This window comes from Mustela nivalis (assembly GCF_964662115.1).
Source record: "Mustela nivalis genome assembly, chromosome: 8".
NCBI classification, from domain to species: domain Eukaryota; kingdom Metazoa; phylum Chordata; class Mammalia; order Carnivora; family Mustelidae; genus Mustela; species Mustela nivalis.
In genome coordinates, this window is record NC_139027.1 from 13,340,665 (window position 1) to 13,363,991 (window position 23,327).

A 23,327-nucleotide genomic window follows, 5' to 3' on the forward strand; every position below is an offset into this window, starting at 1 on the left:
TTAAACCTTGCTTAATATGTTTTAGCGTCTTTAGAATGATTCTAGAAGAAAGATAAATTATAAAATAGCTTTCAAGATTTTATCTGATCTAGTCCCTATTTGTCTCCCTGGCATCATCTTGCACCACGCTGTCTCTTGCTTTCTTAGACAATATTGCTTATATTTTGTTTTTATGCAGAGGAATACTAGCACTCACAATATAGTTGTCAACTGAATGAACAAAGACATTACATAACCCAACAATACTACCAGCAAACATATAATAATCTTCCTATTTCCTATCAAAATTTCACAATATGTTGCCGTTACATCTGAAGTTCGAACTTCTGGGACAATTGGCATAGTTGAGTTACTGATGTGTGCATGTGCTCCACAATGTTAGGAGTCTTATAGTGTCTTCTAAAAGTCAGTGATCATTTTTGTGTTTTTGATATACATTATGCTTTTCTATTTAGCTACCATCTTATGAAATTGAGAATGGAAAGGTTTACCTTAAAATTATATTCCAGCATGTGCTCCCCTGTCTATTATGTGAAGTTCAAAGGCCATGAAAACATAATATGTCAGGATAAAACCCATTACAGAAGATGTGAATAGGACACTTCCAGGGGATGTACCAGAGATTATGTGCAGTTTTCTGAGTACTAACTAAAACTCCATCCAATTCTCTTTCTTTAAGAAAGCATACTGTAAGCAAGTGGGTGTGAATGACATTATTTGGGGGATAATCTTATATCTGATTTCTAGTGTTCTAAAATTACATCATTCATAAATTTCAGATTTTACCTGCCATTAATAATAAATTACTTGTAGTGTATCTCACCAGTAAACTGGGCACAGGAATGCATTATGACACTTAATTATACAAACTACTTTTTTAGGAGGTAATATTGAACAGTTTCACACCATAACTGGGTTCTAGCCTGAATGAATGTAACAATACCCATGCTGAGTACCAGAGGGTAAACTTTGCACACATTTATATGCGAACATTAAAATATGCTTTTATTTAAAAACATTTCTCTCTTGGATGTGTCCATAGACCCACATATTCATGCATGTGCCCAATAATATTGCTTGTAAATTCCTTACCCACAAATATTGGAGAGTAGAGGTCATGGAATTCTTGTTAATAATATATATTCTTTAAACAGTTATAAGATTGTATAAGAAAGTAATATCCTCAGGGTTTATGTGCTGTGGTTAAATCCATTAGCGGCTCTGTACATGGAGGAGTTAATAGGAGTTTATAGGCTCCAATGGGTTAGCTGTCTCATTTCTCTTTGTCATCCCTGATGGTCAAAGTCTGAGAAAAGTTGAATATTTGTTCTCCTAATCCCTGTAGCAATCTCTTCTATGTCATCATCTAGCCTTCTCTTGAAACCTGGAGCCCAGAGCTCTCTACAGGAGTATATGACATTGTTTTTGTTTTGTTTTGCTTTTTCTTTTTAGATTTTATTTATTTATTTGAGAGAGAGAGAGAGAGAGAGAGAGAGAGCATGCAAGAGTTGGGGAAGGGTCAAAGGGAGAAGCAGACTCCCTGTTCAGGAGAGAACCAGATGCAGGCCAGGACCCAGAGAACAAGATGCGGGCCAGGACCCTGGGATCATGATCTGAGCCTAACCAACTAAGCCACCCAGGTGCCCCTATGCTATAAATCTTTAACCTCAAGAAGGGCTTTTTCTAAAAATATGTTAAATCTAACTTAATACTACTTCCACCCACAGATCCTCGTTCTGATTCCTGGGCCATACTCAACAAACCTCCTCAGTAGCCTGCTTCCTCCTATGATATTTCTTTATCACTCTTGTTGTCTTCAATTTTCATTTTTTCCTGCTTAATCTCCCCAGTTCCACCAACTATTTTCCATGAGAAATGTTTCTGTATCCTCTCACACAATGCCTCCTTGGACAGTAGAATTCCCAAGATGGAAAGTGGTGTTTCAGATTGATACCATTCACCAATTTTTATTTATTTATTTATTTATTTATTTATTTATTTATTTATTTATTTATTTATTTTTAACGTTCGGAGGATGCTTGAGGAAGCATCATACAAGCTGAGGCAGATGGCGAGAGGAAGGTATGCAGGCAGAGGGAGCACTAGAGGGAAAGCACACAACCGTGAAGGTCTGTGGTGTCACAAGATTCATTATGGCTGCCAAGTAGAGTATGTTATACTAAGAAGTTTGGTAATTTTCCTTCAGGTTTTCCAGAGCTTTTGAAGATTTCTAAACAGAGCCATTGCATGGTATGATTCATGTTTTTAAAAAATCTCCTTTGGTGTTAGTGTTGCAGGCAGTTTGCAAAGGAATAAAATCAGTTCAGGAAAACCAGTTAGGAGATTTGTCCAAGTAAAAGGGATTTGATAGAAGCAGAGATGGATCCTGGGCACATCTTTTTTAAAAATCCACAAGATTAGGTAAATAATGAGGGGTTATTTCTAAAATATATGCCTTTAAGAATACACTTAGAGTTTAGGTCCCTACTAACCCTGTGAAACACACCAATATCCTGTATAATGGTTCAGAAACAGATTTGCTGCACTCAGTGAGCTGTGGCCATGCGAAGTTATACATTAGGCCAAACTTATCTTGAGATTTCCTTGTTCTGACTATTTCTCCTATATTTTTGCCATGTTTCTTTCTGTGTTCTTTCTGCAGGCCACAGGAGTCAAGGTGTCATTTTTCCTTCATCTTGCCTCATGGGAAAAAGGAAACAGCATAGTTAGCAAAAAGGAAAAAAAAAAAAAAAGAAAGAAAAGAAAAAAAAACCATCTCACAATTGTAGACTCATAGCTTAACTCTGCTACCAATTGCTTTTATAATCCTAGACAAGTATACTTTTCTGACATTCAATTTCTTTATCAGTAAAAATATTCAGAGGTCCTTTGGATGGATGGAGATAGATAGACAGGTAATTAGACAGACAGACAGACAGATAGATATAGAAATAATAGTCAATGCCTGACATACACTATGCACTGAACTAAACAAGGTAAAAATAGTCATACCAAGGCATAGATTTAAAATTTATAAAGGATTCAGAAGAACAATGAAGTAGAGAAATCATTATTTGATAACATCTCTGTCAAATCACATTTCAAAAATTAACAGTTACATGGTCTCTGCCAGCTCAACTCCCTGGGGTAAAGAGGTCGGCAATGATTGCTCCAGTGATGGACATCTAATGGAACACTGAGTTGGAGAAGAGGACCCACTAAAAATATGAAGCCTTAGCAACCTGGAGTTGCTGAGGACAGTGGCATGTCATGTCCAGGGATTGTTGCAGTCTCACAGTTCTGGTTTTGTTTCATGAGGGCAGAATAGTCTTTTGCTGCCATGATACAGGATAAGAGTATGTTTATTCCAATGAAATGCTGATTTTCATGGTCCCTCTCTCTCTCTCCATGACTCCTCCATTACCAAGTCAAAGGACACGGCATAGCCTCTGAACGAGCCATATTTGGTTCAGTTATGAATTATTTAAAGTTCCAAGTCTTGGGTTAGAAAGTGAAGGGGATGGGGTAGATGGCAAATCTTGGAACCAGCATTTTGTCAAAGTGTTTGTTATCTGGCTTCTTGCCAGACACTGGTGCCTGCTGACTTATGAGTGACACTTTTATCTTGGAAGTGCAGAGCTGAGCCTGATGGAAAGATTAACTGGGTTACATTCTACTCAGGAATGTTTTAAAGTCTAAATAAGCTAGAGAATCCCCTTTGCTTGGACTTGGTGCTGGCTCAGCAGCTTTATTTCTACCTCTGCTTTCACCTGGTCCTTCTGTTCTTCTGTTAGGAGAAACTTGGGGGAAGGCAGGGCTTCCTGAATCCTATACTGCATTATATTAGCAGGTTGTCAATGTCTCACCACCTTCCCTGCAAAGCAGGTACTGTTACAGAATTAGCAGACCGCACCACCATTTCAGGGATCGTTCAGCAAAGCCTGGTTTTCTTTTTCACTCTCAGTGTAAAAGGGCAGACTGGAGAAGTCACCCTAGGGAAGGTCCATATAGGATAGATGGAGAGTTTGGATGGTTGAAAGGCGACTACTCATGCCTTGAGCCCCTCTTCTGTATCAGTGTGATCCTATGGGCTAGGGACAGGGAATACAGGAGACATAAACCACCTGTGCTATAAAGAGAGCACAGGACATGGGTTAAATGATTGGGAGATGGCCAGCTGGGTAAACACGTGATCTCCCTACCCACCCAGGATTCTGCTCTGGCACATGCATATGAGGACTCCTCTTGGAAGTGAATCTGTTAGGTCAACCTCTCCTATATTAAATCCCAATGCTAGGGATTTCCATCTACATCTACCATGGATTGATTCTTCATAAATAGGAAACCATTCTTGAGGAAACAAACTCCATATTTCATAAACACATGAATCAGAGTATGATTTTATTTTATTTAAAAGATGCCTCCTTCAGATCTCAAAATGTACCCAATAGTGGCTCATTGACCAAATATGTGCACGCTATTTCCAACTCTCATAATTGCGTTTACTAATTCACTCAGATAGTGAATGATTGGTAAGTGCCGACTAGCACCCAGGCTTGTATCCACAGAGGATTTCAAGTAGAGGATACCAAGGAAAATAAGATAATGTGTTTATCTATCTGTATAATCCCTAGAGTGCAAGTGCCTTGAAATCAGAGGGTTCATTTTCTAGCTTCTTTCTGCTTTCATTCCTTTCTTTCATTCTTTTATATCTGCCATCTAATAGATACTGAATAAAGGATTTTTGAAGGATGAGTGCATGGGTTAATGGAAGAATGATCCTACTGAAATAAAACCGAATACATCTTTCTCTTTTAAACAGATAGGTAACTATTCAGTGGGCCTTCACTAAGATAAGCAACTGCTCTGAGGTCCTCTATATCATGAATAGTAAAAGAATTTATCAGTCCAGAATATGAGTCTCTTCTCTGCCTAATTATTCAAAGGAGAAGTTTAAGGATATAAATGAAATAGTAGTCTTGTGTGTGTGGAGTAGGCTATATATGTTATCCATGTAAGTAAAATTTAGAAGGCCATTGAAATAAATAAGCCATGAATTTCACAAAATTATGGTGATGAAAAAAAGGTGGAAAGTTCTCCTGTTCATCTGAACACCGAATCTTTTTAAGCCAACTCTTAAATATATAAATGCAGATAAGTTTAGATTATCCCATGTTCCATACCCAGAGATCTCTGGAATTGTCAAGTGACCATAAAACTCTTATAAAAACTTATCAATCCTTAGAAAAATATACAAAATCCATTAATAATATAATAAAATGTCTGATGATATAACTTTCAATCAAACAGAGTGTTTGATAGCTGTGGAATGAACCAAGCATTTACAGAGCACCTACTTTATAACAGGTCCCTATCTGCAGGAATACGCTAATTAATAAGATCCTCAAAGAGCTAATATCTCAGCTAGTGAGACAAGACACAGACATCCGCAAACTTATCTGACACCAGAAGATTTAAAAGACAATCTTGTAACACCATGCTAGTTATGGCAGTCAATTCCTAAAAGCATGATAATAAAAACAAATGAATGGTTTAGGGGGACAGCCCCCTACCATAATCATTCTTACCTGCCTTGACCTTGAATTTTGAAGCTGATCTACACATGACCCATTGGGTTGGCTCCTGATAAAAAGGAGTCTGGGCCCTTTGCTTCTTCTAGGAATTATCTTATACTTTCTGCTTTTTTTTTTTTTCCCATTTGTTTTGTATTCTTCATTCTGTCCCCACATCTCCTGGTTTTGAGGTCCAGAGTTCTCCTTAAATTTTAGAAAGTTTCAGGAACTCTTGTTTTCGACTCCAGGCACTCCTTATCAGACATGGCTCCAGCAACTGGGTCCAGGCCCCAGGACTGTGCCATAGAAAAGCCTCATAGCTGAGACACTATGTAGCTGTTTTCCAAGTTTCACCTTTGGGATAGATGTAGGGATATTTAATTTTATGATGCTGAAAACCCCATCTTCATTTTAGATGGATATTATATTTCTACCATAATTTGAATTTATATATTTTTTCTGACAGTGAAATGACATTATTTGTATATGAGAGAATATGAAGCTGGATTTTTCAGATTCAAAAGGAGTTTCATTGCTTGAAACAACCAAATATTTTCACTAGCATCTGGGAGTAAAGCCAACAAATATAAGTGGTCAGTTTCTTTATTATTAGGATGAGGGGATTTGAGTATGACTATTTCTCAAGTTCTTTGTAAGTTTTTAATTTCCAAGGATTCTTTAACCTTAATTCCTACGGAAGATGGAACTATATTGTTCTGAAATTCAAAATAAACACGTGATTTTTGGCCACATAACTTTAGAATTAGAAGGAACTTAGGAAGCCTACATGACAATTCTCTTATTTCACAGATATGGCAAAGAAAGATCAAAGGGAAATGACTTGTTCAAAATCACACATCAATTGAGGGCAGAGATGAAGTTGGATTTGGGCCTCATGCCTCTATTCTGCCCATGGTCCCAGAGAAGACAGGTTGGAGGTGTACTTATGGAAGTAAGTGCTTAAAATTTTCCACAAAAACATTTGGCACATTCGCACGTACTAAATGTTGGGTTTTGATTTAAATACTCAGCTGTCATAGAAGCCATCAGGATTGGCAACTGATCCCTCAGCTTATATTGGTCTACAGCCCAGTAAAGTACCTGGGCTTGGTCCTGAGCCTAAGGTGCTCATATTTGCTCTTGCTTCCTGCTGACCATTTAGCCCTTGCTGGAAAAATATTCCTATACCCACCATGAAGGTGCAGTGGATTTAACTTCTGTGCTTTTCCATATGTGCCTTCTTCTAATTGAAGCATCATATTCAGCACTTCTAACCTAGAAAACATTTTATTTCATATTCCATTACTAAGTATTTTAGAATTCAGGAATGACATCCAAATTTTTCCAAGAAATCTTAGGAAAGGTCTGACACTGTCTAGGCAGTACTGATGGCTTTAATCAAAGAATGCTTAATGTATGTTGAAGGGGCTTCTTTTAACTCACTTCACTAGTCTCTTCTGAATTTTCAGATAATCATAATGTGCTTCCATTTATTTTGGAAATTCAAAGTGATAACACACTTTCTTGATGAAGTCATTCTATGAAAAAAGGAAACTTTGAATATTATAAGACAGGTTCATTTTTCCTTGGAATAATAAAAGCTGTGGCCACAACCATTTTGCAGTTCCTTCCACCCTTCCCCGCTGCCTCCAGCTACCATTCCTAGATTTAAAACCCTGGAAAAAGTACAGTTTCACCAGCCACCACTCGTACCCAGTGTCAGCAGCTCATATAAAACCAGGGAAAATATAGTCAGGATTAAAGAAATCTGTAAAACTGTGAAGTAAGGCCATAGCATGTAAAATGCAATTCCTCTTACCAAGTACATAATTTATTAAGAAAGCTCTTTATAGGAAATCTGCTTGACACCTTATACTTGGCAACTACTTACTTTTTTTTTTTTTAGAAGAACAAAAATGGACAGAATGTTTCCCAATATGGAAATTCATTAATTTTTAATAAATATCTCTATGACTGTGTTTCATACTCCTCTGCCCCCAAGCACAGTTCTCCTTTCCCACCTTTCTTCCTCAGTCCTAAAATGAGTCACCTCCTATAACCAGACTAGAACTAACAAGGCTTCATCCCTTCTCCCACCCCCATCTTCTCTGTCTCTTCCCTCTCCCCTCCTCCACCACACCCACTATTAAGTGAGGAGCCTTTGGCTTTGGGACTCCAACTGGTATTCACTTTCACTACCCTCCTAGTTCTGTGAGCCATGTCCAGCTTTGTAATGGAGGGTGAGTGGATTTGATCTTCCTCTGTGGTTAATTTCTTAAGAAAATAATTATTTTCAATTAGCCATAATTTAGGACAGCTTTGCAAATGAAGGAGCCCTTCATTTTCAGATCTCTTTTTTCAAAATACAATAAAGGGGAGTCAATGTCATAAGTGCTTTCTCTTGGCCAACTGCTCCCCCTCCACCCCGTGCTCCCAGGCACATATTGTTCGTGTATATCTGAGCTGCCTGACATCCTCGGGTTGCAGAAGCTTCACAAATGCTTTTAGCTGCATGTTGAGTGGGGCCATGTAATCATCAGGACTTGGGTGTAGAGATTAGCTTTTGATCTTCTAACATTGTTGTCTTTTGCACTTTCCAAAACTCCACTTAGTTTTCTGGAAAGGGAATGCTCTGATTTATTTTTTCAAAGTGAAGTCCTAATATATTATATTATATTATATTATATTATATTATATTATATTATATTATCATCTTTATGGATTCTTTCTATTCTGAGGAAAGGATAGGAAAGGCCTAACTCATTCATTTCAGAGGCAAAACTACCATCAGGGAGTGAGGCAGGAGAGAGGGTGAAGGATAGCGTAATATGTGGCCATTGATCAATGAAGAACAGGTGAAGAGGAAATAGAGTGAAGGCCCCACCCCAAGCCCTACACAGAGAAGTTCTAGGTCAACAAGCACGATGATCCTGCCCTTGGTTTTTCAACTCTGTTCATACCCACAGTTCCGTTGTTTGCCAAGGGCCTGCCTCAGGCCAAGGGTAAGCCATGGTCACTGAAAAGAGCTATGTGTAGAGCAGGGGTACTGGGGTGTAGGTATTGGTCATGTCCTCCTACATTTCTTATTTAAAACTTTGCACCCAAGACAATGTATCCCAGGGCAAAATCTTAGGTTGTCTCTTCCTGCTTTATGTGTGGAGACATCATGTTAAAAAAAAACTCAATCTGAGTTCAAGCTTTTAAGAATTTATTTCAAGAAAAACATCAAAAAAATTTGTAAAACTCTTCCCTTAAGATTTTCATTTTCATCGACTAGTTCATATACTAGTAACAGGCCAGTCAGACAAATTTTTTTAGAATCCAAGTGAACCTGCACTCAGGGTAGAGCAAGAAGAAAAGATAAAGTAAAAGAGGGAGTGAGTTAGAAATAACTAGTAGTATTCTTGGGCACATCTTTGCATCTTAACAAAAACCAGATCAATTCAGTGTTTTATTTTGATGATTTGCTCACTTACCTTGCAAAATAGATTATGATTTCCTGAGATACCACAGTCCTGAATATAAAAACACAAAGTGTAGGCTGGCCACAGTTTTATTACCATTCCATTATTGCTATTAACCATTACATATAGAACGCTTACTATGAGTTAAATACAGTACTGAGTATTTTATATATCATGTCCTATGAATACCAATGCTATGAACTGTTGTTTACACCTAGACTCAGTGAGATCAAGTACTTCATTCAATATCAGACAACTCACAGTTGACTGAATTGCAATTCAAAGATTCATGCTACCAGCCTGTAGGAAATCTATTTCCTCATTAAAACACATTCTAAGATGTATTTGCTTCATACAACATGGAGCGAAAAGAAAAATCTGACTTTGGTTAAATTCAGTAGTTTTGGACCACCAGTGCCTTTTTGACTCACAGAAATGTCCAAGTTTTAGTACTGATTTTCATACAAATTGCAGAGTAAATGAGACCATGAGGCAAGGACTAGGAGGTAACTTGATCATCCTCCAGCTGAAAAAGTAATTATTGTAAGGTTAAAAAATAACTCTGAGGAGTTTCATTTCTTTAAAAACCATAACTTCTTAAATAAAGTCATTCTACGGAAGTTATTTTAATTATATGGTGTTTTTGTTGTTATTGTTGCTATGCTTTTTCTTTTTTCCAGTTAGAAATCATCTTTTCCATTGTCCTTTTTTTTCCTTGTAAAAGAGTTTTAAATGGCAAAAATAGTAAAAATAAGAAATGATATAAATAAATAAATAAATGTGTGTGTGTGTGTGTTTATATTCATCATTCCCATGAGTGGTTTTATATTTATGTCTGTAGGTAATCATGCACTTTATGTTGTTTTGCAGGTTTTTAAACTAGATGTGAGTAATTTTACATTTTATATGTTTTGCTTCAAACTGTTTGTGTTTTTGAAAATTACCCCTGTCAATATACAAGATTCATTCATATATTGTATCTAATTATGGTGATGTGATGATGATGATTAGAACCAATGCTGCAATGACCAGGCTTTTACGTACTATTATAAAAAGGTGTCTAGGGTTGTTATCTAGAAGTATAGTTGCTGACTGGTCTCATAGAGCATGCCCATCTTCAGCTTTGTAGAATATTGCCAAAACTGACCCAGTTTGGAAGAGTTCCAAACACCCACATAGGGCTGCAGCAACCAGAAAGTGAATTTGCTGAAGTGGGTTAGCTTCATGGGTGGATGCAGGGTGGGCATACAACGCTGTTTTCTTTCCATGAGCCTGCTGTAATAACAGCTAATTTTTTGCAACCTTGAAAATTTTGGCAGATTGTAACCAGAATCTGAGATTTCTATATATATATATTGAGTTTTCTGTTTCAATTTTTTTCCTCCTCTCACTCCAGTGTGAAAATAAAATGAGTTCTGTCTCAGTTTGAGCACTCTCTACAAATAATGCTTCTCAACTTAGGTCTACTACTGGTATAGGGTGTTCGTGCATTTGAGAGCTGGAAAAGCAAAGGTTTAGAACAGAGCAGTGCTTCTGAAACTTTAATGTGCATAGTGACACCTGGGCCTCTGATGAACTTAAAAATTTCTATTTAGTATGTCTGGAGTTGGGCAGAGAATCTCCAGTTCTAACAAGCTCCAGGCAATGGCAATGCTACTGTTGGTCTGAAGACCACAATGAGCAGAGAGGGCTAACCTTGAAAGAACAAGCATTTGCCAATATTTAAACCTTTCCAGAGTTAATACAAATTATCTTTTAAAATTCCTTATCTTTTGTTTCTCTTTAATCACCACCAGATGATGTAATAGCCAAAACACTTTTGAGCCAACTTCTTTCAAAAAATCCATATATTCTTGATAGAAAGGCAAATGATTGAGTCTGTTACAACATAACAAAGTCTCATTTTTGGTGAAATAACTTGAATGTGTACTTATTTCAAACACAGTAATATGTTAGTACTGCATTAACTTACCCTCATCTTTACTGAGACATAATTGACATATAATACTGTATATGTTTAAAGTATACAATATGATGATTTGATAAAAGTATATATATATTGTGTGTGTGTGATGAGAACATTGAAGATTTACTTTCTTGTCAACTTTCAAGTATATAATGCATATTATTTATTATAGTTATCATGCTGAACATTATATATCCAGAACTTAACTGTCTTATAACTGGAAGTCTGTACCCTTTGACTAACAACTCCTCATTCCCTGTGCCTCCCTCTGAAGGCACCACCACCCACTCCCATCCCTAAAAACCACCATTCTACTTTCTGTTTCTTTAAGCTTGGCTTTTTTAGATTCCACATGTAAGTGAGATCATATAGTATTTGCATTATTCTGTTGACTTTTTTACTTAGCATAATACCCTCAAGGTCCGTCCATGTTATCACAAATGGCAGGATTTCCTTCTTTATTATGGCTGAATAATATTATGAAATATATGTGTGTGTGTGTGTGTGTGTGTATACACACACACATATATATATATATTTATCGCATTTTTTTTTATCCATTGGTGAACATTTAACATTATGTCAATGTCTTGACTGTTGTGAATAATGCTGCAGTGGTGTTGCCAATATCTCTTTGGGGTAGCTATTTCATTTTCTCTGCCTAACTATCCAGAACTGGGATTGCTAGATCATAAAGTAGTTCTATTTTTAATTCTTCTGGGGAAACTCTACTGTTTTCCATAGTGGCTATACTAAGGTACTTTCCCACCAACAGTGCACAAATGTTCCCTTCTCTCCATACCCTTGCCAACTCTTCTTATCTCTTTATAAGAGGCATTCTAACAAGTCTGAGGTGATATCTCATTATGGTTTCGATTTGGATTCTCTCAATTATTGGGGCTGTTGAGTATCTTTTCAATTATCTGTTGGCCATTTGTATGTCATCTTTGGAAAAAACATTTGTGTCTTTTACACAGGTCTTCTGCATGTTTTTAACTGGAGTATGTGTGTGTGTGTGTTTGTGTGTGAATAAAAAAAGAGAGAGACCCCTGGGGATAAAAATATATGTTTATAAAAAATTAAAAATTAAAAAAAAATAAATATAAAAAAATCAAAGAGAGATGATTAGAAATGCTTTTGCTATATTTTAATTTGATTATCTCAGTAATCCTAAAAATAAATCATTTAAAAGTAAAAAAAAAAAAAAGAGAGAGAGAGAATGTTGTGTTAGTTCCTTATATACTTTGGCTATTAACCCCTTATCAGATATATGGGTTTCAAATATGTTTTCTCAGTCCCTAGGTTGCCTTTTCATTTTATTGCTTGTTTTTTGCTATGCAGAAGCTTTTCAGTTTGATGTAGTACCACTTGTTTGTTTTTGCTTAGCTTTTTGGTATCATATCCAAATAATTGTCACCAGGACCATTGTCACAAAGGAAAATAGCAAGAGAAGAAGAAAGGAACAAGAGCTGCAAGAGTCAGAAATCAATAAAATGATACTAGTAAGTCCTTACTTATCAATAATTACTTTAAAAGTAAATGGACTAAATTATCCAAACAAAAGGCATAGGGTGACTGAATGGATTAAGAACAAAACAAAATGAAAGAAGCAAACAAAAAAACCAACTATGTGCTTGCTTAAAATAACTCATTTTAGCTTCAAGAACACACATAGGTTTAATGTGAAGTGATAGAAGAGGATATTTCACACAATCAGAAACCAAAAGAGAGCAAGTACAGCTACATTTACACCAGATAAAATAGACATTAATTCAAAAATTATAACAAGACGCAAAGAAGATTGCAACAATTGTAAATATACATACATCCAACAAAGGAAAATCTAATATATTAAACAAATACAAACAGATCTGGAGGGAGAAAATGACAGAAATACAGTAATTGTAGGGGATTTCCATATCCTGCTTTCAATAATAGATAGAAAGAAAACAATTTCACTTCAGCATCCCTGCACCAACAGCCTTCTGCAGAAAGACAGAAACCTGGGAACTACAATAATTCCTTTAGGAATTGCTATTTATGTTCCTAGTCTTCATGGTACCTAATGCCAGGTCATATATATCATATATAACATATATATCTTGAGGAAGATATGGGGGTTTGTATGCTTCCCTTTCATCCTTGGGTATTTAACAAGAAATAATGAATTAGTACAAATTGAGTAGACACTAATGGTCAAAACTACTTGGTTATAACTTTTTTTTTTCCTAATTAAATACCAAGAATTCCACCATTAAGACCAAATTTAAGTAAAATGCTTCAAATGGGGAAAGTTGTTGTAGTTGCTGTTTTTATAGATCAAAAGTTATTTACTAACTATTCTTCTAAATAAATATACATAATGCCTCACTGAGAACAGTGGCTTGCCATAATATGTGACAGCATTCTAGTTAAATTATAGAAACATCTTACTGACCTATATCAGTTATAAAAATAGTTTTGCATAAATCTTGCTAATACATCTACCTTCCTATTTAAATGAATTGCCTTGATTTCAGTAGTTTAAATGTACTCCTTTCCCCACTGTCCAAAAAACCTGAATTCTAAGTTATAAGATAATAAACTCCTCTTTGTATAGAATTCTGGCAAGTTCTTCTAGCCAGCACAGGAGTCATGTACCAGAGACCTAGAGCTCCCAAGATCACTCCCAAGGACAGAAAACTTGTGAATGTGTGTCTTTTATTCTATGTGGAATTAAATGCCAAGTTTGCACTGGACAAAGACCAAGGCTTTGCTGGGAGTGGTTCTGGACCATCTTTGATTTCCTGGCAGGACATGCATTTCTGACTGTGCCAGGTCAAATGCATAAACGATTACTATCAGAAAAGGCAGCAAAAGAGTTCACCTTTGTTTTCCTTTTTCAGAACCTGATCTCTGGCTATGAATGTATGAAAAAAGGGAGAGCCCATTGCTTGGGGTGTGGCAGTGAGAAGAGAGTCATACTCTGAGCCTGACTTTAGTACAGTCTGACTCTTCTGTGTCTGGACAGCCTACTCTGCTTACCTATACCTTGTGCACCTCTACCTCCTCCTTCTGATGCCTCTCAACAGTGGATCATTCTTATCTAATGCCTTTGGTTTATTCTTCTTAAGACGTCCTCACTTGACTGTGCCCCAGGCTCTCCCCTCCTTGTACCTTTGCCTCACTAACAGGTGGTCCCATTCCCCACCTATTGCTGTCTTCTTGGTGTAAGAAAATGCCATAGAAGAGAATGAGCTCTAGTCAGACAGACCAGCAGCTCTGTTTTATCAGTTTGGATGTGGGACTTTGGAGAAATGATTTAAACTCTCTGAGTCCTAATTTCTCTAACAAAAAAATGGGGAATAGAAATATATTCTTTGCAGTGCAAATTATGTAAAGCATCTAGTGTAGTGTTTGATACATGGTTAGTATTACACACATGTCACTTATATTTTTATTTTAAGATCCTTGTATAGTTGATCATTTCTTTTAATTCATATTAAAAGTAGCTAGATTAGGGGCGCCTCGGTGGCTTAGTAGGTTAAGCCACTGCCTTCGGCTCAGGTCATGATCTCAGGGTCCTGGGATCGAGCCCCACATCAGGCTCTTTGCTCACCGGGGAGCCTACTTCCTCCTCTCTCTCTGCCTGCCTCTCTGCCTGCTTGTGATCTCTCCCTGTCAAATAAATAAATAAAATCTTAAAAAAAAATAAGTAGCTAGATTAAAGCTAAAAACACTAAGGTATGTGTATGTATGAAAATTGAAGCAATCTAGCTTTGCTGCTTTCTAATTGTGTGATTTGAGGAAAGTCCTTAAACTCTCAGTCTAAATTTTATTATCTAAAATTTAGCAGTATTACAGTAAATATTCCAGAGGGTTGTATGAAGATTAACTATGATAATGCATCAAGGTAACCAGCAAAGAACCACGGCCAATAAATATTCAACAAATATTAGGGACTGAAGTAATTGTTTCTACTGGTTGGACTGGCCTCCTCCTCTCTCCCAGAGCTCACTGTCTTTTAGGTAAGGTCTTGGGATAGAAGGGGATGTGGAGACCCTTAGGGCTTCTCTGGGCCATGCCCCTCATGTACAAATGTGGAAGCTAAGGCTCAGGGAGCCAGTGGAGCTGGCCCAGGCCACACAGGGAGCTAATGGCCAAGCCTACTGGAGTCCTGGCTGTTTCCACAGTTCCCCAGGGTCTGACCTCTCTGCCACCTCTCATTTCTGTGCCTTTTGACCTACAGGAGTGCACAGCAAGGCCTTTGACAAATAAACAGTGGCCCAGAGATTAGCTGCACCTGAAGCTGGTTATGCAGGTTCACTTAGCATTTGAACCAAGGGCGGAAACTCAGCTACACCCTGACTGCAAAGGGATTAACCCATTCTCAGACTCAGTCTGTGAATTATGGCCCACTTAGTAAGTACACAAAGCGAGGGAAGAATTAAATCTCATTAAGTGAAATGTAAACCTGTATAATTTTTTTAGTAGGCAAATGAAGAAGAAAAAGCAACTACAAATAAAACAATTGAAAAGAAACTAAATATATTTGGAGGTGCAGAAAAAATTCTAGATACTCTTTCTTCTGGCTCTCATACATCACAGACAAGAAGGGAGTATGATGGAACACAGTGTTAAGGGTCATTTTCTATGAGAGATCTCGAGGGCCATCTTAGAGTTCTGCTGACCACCATCATGTTTTCGAACATCTTTGTAATCTTTTCAAGTCCTCTACTTCAGCCAAATTGAGCTTTTATCTGTGCCCTAAACAAGCTAACTTTGCTCCTACCACAGGACCTTTGTATTTGCTGTTCTTTCAATATGTATAGAGGTTTTGCTTAGAAGTCACACCTATAGTGAGGTCTTTCTGACCATTCTAGTCAGAGACGTCCTCTCTGCTTTCTCATGGAAATTCTCTTTATCTCCCTAACACTTATTGACACCTAAATACTTTTCATTTATTTACTAGTTTCTGTGTTTATCATCTTTTGTTGTGCCCCTACCCTGGTATAAGCTCCGTGAGTGGAAGGACTTATCTTATTTGTTGTTGCAGCACCAATGCCTGGATCAGTGCTGGCATATCAGAAGCCTGCCATGATTACCAGCTAAGCACAGACAGGAGTACAAGTTTTGTGTAAAGTGAGAGATAGAAGAGGAATAGGAGTGAGTTGTGATGGAGAAGCATTCAGTATTTACTAGAGCTAAAGACCTCGAGTGACTGGTTAAGGATTTGAACACAATCCTAACAGCAGTGGGACTCTCAAAGAGAGAAAATGAGGTGTCAGAGAATGTAAGTTCATAAAAGAGTTCCAGCTCTAGGTGATCCTGTAAAACAGGGTCCCTACCTGTGTTTAGGGAACATTGAGCATTGATCATAACACTCAGGAGGGAGGTGACCTGATGCACCTGTCACCACCCCCTCCATGCTGATATCCTGGTTCCCTTGGGGCTATAGCACAAATCTGACTTCACACTTTCCTTTGTCCAAAAGAATGATGAATGAAAATGTAATACTGTATGTATGATCCTGGCTCAGAGGAGAAAAAACGTACTTGCAAGAACAATTATTCAGTGTTAATTTCCAGATATGTTTAAGGGAACAGCAGCCATGGGAATCACCTTTCATTTCTCTCAGGTCTCAGGATGTGCCTCCTTCTAAACCAGGAGCTGGACACAGTGGGTGTAGATGTAAGTTTCCAAATCTGTAGTTCATTAAGCTCTTCCCTCGGTACAATATTATTTTTAAAAATCCCTGGTGGGTTTTTTGTGAAGGAAAAGAATTCCCCCATGTGACACATATTGGGTACATGTGCAGAATAAACTGAGATTTTAGCATCCTTTGATAATTACATTTCTTGCAATTCAGCTGTTTTAACATTTTCTTTTTAGTTATTTAGGTTTTGATTATATTTATGCCTAGACGCTAGCATAGGTATTATGTTTCAAATATTAAGTAAGATGTGTTTGTACCATTTTCTGTGAGATGCTGTTTTTCCATATTTCCTAGTAATTTTTTCAATTTTATTTAACTTCATTTAAGTTAAATAAAATTTGAATTTTATTTAACTCTTATTGATTGGAAGGATGTATTAAGATACTTTTGGCATTCTTAATCTAGGATCCTTGCTTCAGTGGTATTTAATGCTACCATGTAGCAGTGCTTTCTATGTGTATGTTTGTAATGTGTGTATTATATATAGAAATCAGTGATGCCTTTTATTTAACTTAATGGATGAATAACCTTGGCTGTAAATACTTTCATTCATAGAATTACTCTTGTGATACAGCAGCCATGTGGTCTTGTGGCAACACTTGAGCTAACTAATGCCAGATCAAAGTAAATGAAAGAAAGTGGTACCTGCTTCAGGAGTTTTAATGGTCAGCTGGGAATTTGTTCTCTCGTTACTTCCTAATAAAATGAGATTTCAGTGATATGAAATGACAGGAATTACAGGGTTTGGATCAGCTTACCAGAATTTGCCAAGAGAATCTGTGTCCCCTGGGTTTGAGACCAAAGTACATAATTATTTATTTATTTATTTATTTATTTATTTATTTATTTATTTGGCCCAGGCCTGTGGGAGTACACACGATTTGTCATAAAACAGGCTACTGGCATTCTTACACTGTGAGTATATATTTGTTTCACTAGAAAGACTGAGGAAGAAGCTATTAGTAAAACTATGTTGATCTTCTTTGAGAGGAGGGGAAATTAAGCCTTAGGGTGAAAAGGAGAAGGTTCAGAGGAATAGCTGATGTGTCTGCGATAATTATGTTTACTTGGGTAAGAGGTGTCAAAGTGACATTACTCATGAGGCTGATTTGAACAGAATGTTGCAAATCACTTTCAAGATTTTTTTTGGACTTCCCCATATTTTTGGAAGTTGGAGTCAGGATTACTGGCTTTGGTAATTAATCCTTCCCAGCCTGCATTCTTTGCTACTGAGCATAGCAGTGATTCAGGGGCCCAACCTGCTAAATCAAGATAATGCTTGACCTCTGGAAGCAGAAGCCTTTTCCTCACTTAGCTAGAGAAACTAAACCCAGGAGCACAATTGGTAAAATCAACAGAGTTCATATTTGAAGAGCTGTAGAGGGAACTTCGAATACCTATTTTGGGCATTTTTGAGAGTATTGTAAGAATATAAATATAAAAAGTTTTAAACTCAGTGGACAGGGTTAGTTTTTGTGTGTGAAAACAGACATGGGGCCCTTAAAGAGTTTTAATATGTTCAAGGGAACTGTTGATTTCAACATAAGCTTATCACAGATAATCTTTCATGTCTGCTGTGCTTGCCTGTTTATTTGCCTGGCGTTAGTTTCACAAGAACATTATATACATTACTACCTCTGCAATGGGTAAGGAAACTCTATTGGTTTGGTTTCACCAGAGCTAAGATTGTTTGAAATTATTTTGTCCAATAAACTATCCTTATCTTTGTTTTACTCTCCAATTAGTTATAATGCCGTTAGACAACACCAGTGACTCCAACGAGATTGTGAAAATAAAATGATCACTTTGCTTTTTTTTCAAGAAAGGGAAATCAGATCACTTTTTCACTATGAAATCAATTAAGTCCTTTTCAGAATGCCATCCTTCTTTGTTTCTGTGCTCACATTATGGTGCCAGAGGGGAGCCATCAAGTTTTGCAAGACATTGAAGATCAAAGTGACCCCTTTTGAAAGAGTTAAGGTTGAAGGAGCCACAGTCTCTAGAACGGCCATCAACACTTGGCACAGAGTAGGGATTTAAAAAAAAAAAATTGAATGATAAATGAAATTAAATCATGATTTTCTGTTGTTTTAAGAATAATTTTGTTAATCATTCAAAGAGCTTACACACGAGATTTTAAGACCAGAGAAGAGAAACATTTTAATCAAGCTTGCCGTCACATTTTTCCAACTCCACAAACAACTATGAAAGGCCTGCTATCTCCTTGAATTTCAAGATCTGTCTGAAGTTGAATGAACCAAGAATCATCTTTTGTTCTAAAAAAACAGATGACACAGTAGATCCCTTTTGCGCACTGTCACCCCACACCTGGCCTCTCATGGCAATCTGAACTTGCTTTTATGGCCGCCCTTGTCTCTCTGTCTTACAACTGTTGGATTACTCTGCCCGTTCCAGTAGACTGCACACTCCTTGAGGGCAAGGTTTAAATGTACCACCTGATTTTATATTCCTGGAGTTCACTTAGTCCCTGGAACATACTAGGAACTTGAAAATAGAGGACAGAGTGAATGATTACATGATCAAATTCTGAAAGCTTGTTTGAAGCTATGACATCCTTTCAGTTCTTCTGTATCTGTGGTACACACATGTGTGTGTATATGTATGTGTGTGTGTGTGCGTGCATGGGTGTGTCTCACCTAAGAGGTTATTAACCTCATATAATTATGATTTTTTCTGTGGTTAGCCTCATTTAATTTTACACTGACTCCTGCATACAATCTCATACCTCATACCCACCAGATACACCCATCATAATATCTCTACATACCACATATGCTCTCTCATTTTTAGACTTAAAGTCTAAAGCAAAAAGAATAATTTCCAGATTTCTTTCATTCCCAACAGCCCAGCCTTTCTGATGTCAGCTGCTGAATTCTTTGTCGGCGAAGTTGCAGCCTGTGGGCCATCCTCAGATATTTTGTGTTTTAGGATTCAGCTAGACCAGCAATTTTAAACAGAGACTTGCCCTCATCCTCAAATTCTTTGCTCACTTAAACCAGCTTTGCATGGCAGTCTCATCCTCGGACACTCTCAGAAGCCTAACTTTTGTAGCCTGAAGTGTGTGGGGCTCAGAGAAGGTGGGTGGAACTCATGAATCAGAACAGTTTTTCTTTAAGTCAACCTTGAGTCTTGGCTCATGTTGATGTCAAAAGCCCTCGATTTGGAGGGGAAGAATGTGAGATGAGTGTCCTTCCTTCTGTGTTATAGCACAAAGTGAACTTTAGAGGGAGGATTCCAAGTTGTTTAAGATCTGAAATATTTGCTCCCTGCCTTTCTAGTACACGTGTTTGAGGCTGAGAATCTTATCAGTAGATAAGGGCAGAGAGGCTGCCATCCCACATTCCACAAACTCACTTCCAGATGGCTTAGAGACTAGGGGTGAAAAACTCAAGCTCTTCAATCAAGCCAAACAGCCCACACCTTTATTGCCCCATTTGTTTAGGGCCCTGTCATGGGCCTTCTAACATCTCAGAATCAGCCATGGGGGCAGCTGTTTAATTAACTCCTCAAGGCTGCATTTTGGTAGGGGCAATTCATTTATTATGAAAAACAAATTGAAAGCTCTAAGAGTTTTTTTGTTCCTTTTCTTCTTTAGTAGTTACTGTTATCTGGAGCTTCTGATTTAGTCCAAATAGCAACGTTGATGGTTTTTTAAAAGGTGCTACTTGATCTTTTGTGTTTTTTTTTTTTTTCTTTCCTTTTTATTTTCTGAAATAAGACTGGCTATCTGCCTTGAACACAGAGATTGCTTTTCCTTGGTACCAGGAAACAATGACATTTTCCCAGACTTTTTTTATGTGTTTTAGTTGTAACAATACCACATTTGCAGTATTAACTTCTTATAACAGTCATGAGGTTACATGCTTCTCTGTCCCAGGTTAAATTGTGGTTGTGAATAATTTTTAACTAATTTAATTCTAATAATAGTCTGAGAGCTTACTGTAAGAGACCTCTATGCTAAGCCCTAAGAAATATACTGGAAGAAAAAAGAAGACCCCTTGAGAAATTTATAGTCTCGCTTTCTGGGAAAATACATAACTCATGTTTTTATTATTTTTAAAATTTTTTATTTGGAGATAATTTTTGATTTAAGAAGATTTTGCAAGGATATTGCAGACTATCTCCATAAACTCCACACCCAGCTTCCTCTAATGCTAACATCTTATATAACCATGATATCAAAACAAATAAGTTGACATTGACACAATAGTATTAGCTAAACTGTAGACTTACAGACTTTACCCAGTTTTTCCACTGGTGGCCCCTTTCTGTTCCAGGATCCAATCAGGATCCCACAGATTGCATTTAGATGTCATGTCTCCTTTGTCTTCTCCAATTTAGGACAGTCTGTTGGTCCCTTCTTGTCTTTTGTGGCCTTGATACATCTGAAGGGTAGTGATCAGATGTTTTGTAGAATGTCCCTCTATACTTATCCTTCTATTTATTTTTTAAAGATTGTATTCATTTATTTGTCTGAGAGAGAGAGAAGGAGAACAAGCAGGGGGAACAGGGGGCAGAGGGAGAAGCAGGCTCTATGCTGAGCAGGGACCCCGATGTGGAACTTGATCCCAGGACCCTGGGATCATGATCTGAACTGAAGGCAGATGCTTAATGGACTGAACCACCCAGGCATGCTTATACTCATTCTTTTAGTGCCTATTGAGAATCAGCCTTTCAGAATGTGCCCTGGAGACAATGTGGGTTTAGAATCACATGGACTTAGAGTAAGAGGCAAAGGGGCCCCTCATTTCTCAAATGTAGAAGCGTAGAAACCCAGGCCTCCTGACTTTTGAGGCAGTGCTGGAATTACCTTCCTGTCCACTTTGGAATCCCAGAGAAACTTAATTCCTGGGGAAGTCTGACCTCTAGGTGTGGTCCAGTGATGCCTGGAGACCTGGTCTCCACGTGTTTCCCTGAGCCCTAGCATGGAGCCTGGTCAATAAGCACTAGTGAATTGAGTTCAGTTTTCCTCCAGAGAATCAAAATGTTGAGAATGGTTCAAGAGCTTCTGCCAGATATGAGCTAAAACTGTATGAAGGGTAAAGAACTGATTAAGTAGAGTAAGGTAAAGGGGGCGGTCAGATTCCTCATAGCAATCTAAGATACTTATAGAAGAGCCATAGTTGTTGGGCAGTAGATCTAAAAGAGCTCTCAAAGAGTGGGTAATGTTCCCCTATCCTGTGGCAAATACTTTTGTTTACCCACAGTGTTGAAAGGGAAGACCTATTTGCCCTTGATCTCAGAGTGCTTTCTGCCCATCTTAATTCCTAAGACCCAGGGGCACAGAAGGTGGCAGTCATGGATTATCTCATATTCTATCTCAGTTCAGTCTCTCAATTTCACAAACCATTTGCTAAGGTTCAGACAAGACCTTAGCAAAGTAGTAATATCCTCAAATCTCAGGGTTATTAAAATATGCCAGTGATGGAGCAGTGGATTATGCTATGCCTAGTAAGATGGAGATCACGGCCTTGAGCAGATACATCAGCCCAGTGAACCCTGCTGTCATCCCCCATCTGACCATGGTTCTGTTGGCCCTTGGTATGTTCTTTGCCCCCTGGTTCTTCATTTATGAGGTGACCTCCACCAAGTACACTCAGGGTATCTGTGAAGAGCTCCTCATCTCCTTGGTGGCCTCGCTCCTCATGTGCTTTGGAGTCCTCTTTCTGCTGCTTTGAGTTGACATGTACGGATAATAGCTCCCAAGAGTTCCAACCAGGTGGCTTCACTGAATTCCTGCTCTTTAAAGCTTTTATTTATTTATTTATTTATTTATTTTTACTATTGCTGAAAGTGTCCCACCTGCTGCTCACAATTAAGGCAGATGTGTGACTGTCCCAAAGAATAATTATAATTATTGTGTCACATAGTGAAATCATTAATCTAGAATCTTTGGGGAATGTGCAACTCTGAATCATAGAGTATTCTAGAAAACAAGCTCATGCTTCATTATTAGTAATCAGAAATTAACACTTGGTTCTCAATATTTCTGTAGTCCTGTTGGGGATAGGAGGGCTTTCCCCTGTCATCCTCTGTTGGCGGCATCCCAGTGTGTGCTAGGTGAATGGATTTGTCTTATGCTTTGGAGCACAAAGTAAGCAGGGAAATGACCTGGGAATTAAGAGTACAGGGTACTAGTGCCAGCTGTCTCATAAGTGATTTTGAAACTTGGGAAAAATGGCTTTGCGTCTGGGTTGCAGAGTTGATCCTAGCCATACTGTTACAGAGTTCAACTTGACTGATAGTTTTTGAACTAGATAGTAAGAAGGACATATAGAAGTGGCCCTGGTGGGGATAAGGTTATTGAAGATGATCAATTAAATCTTTTGTTGCAAAACATTAAAAAGTTGTGTTTTTTACATTTAATTTTTTTTTAAGTTTGGAATAATTATCCAAGTAATCCACTGCATGGAATTTAAAAGGGAGGATTCTGACATTAGTCAAATCTGGTTTTACATACCAGCCACTTATTAGCTGTGTTCTGAGGGCAATATGGTTGACTTTTCTGAGCCTTAGTTTCTTCATCTTTAATAAAAAAATAAGTGTAACCCAGCACCCCCCCCCAAATTGGTGAGGATTAAATGAGTTATGGAATGAAATACGCATTG

The 23,327-nt window shown here is 37.7% G+C and overlaps 1 long non-coding RNA gene and 1 pseudogene across 2 annotated transcripts in view; both read left to right on the plus strand.

Annotated features, from left to right (window-relative positions):
- The window catches only part of LOC309870789, a 283,974-nt gene that overhangs the window by 157,220 nt on the left and 103,427 nt on the right, over positions 1-23,327 (plus strand). The window contains exon 3 of the long non-coding RNA XR_014314813.1: positions 6,384-6,525. This is a non-coding gene — a long non-coding RNA (uncharacterized lncRNA). The remainder of the gene's footprint in view (positions 1-6,383; positions 6,526-23,327) is intronic.
- On the plus strand, positions 22,176-22,397 carry LOC309871051 (dolichyl-diphosphooligosaccharide--protein glycosyltransferase subunit TMEM258 pseudogene; annotated as a pseudogene). The gene has a single exon. The product of its transcript is annotated as a dolichyl-diphosphooligosaccharide--protein glycosyltransferase subunit TMEM258 pseudogene (transcript).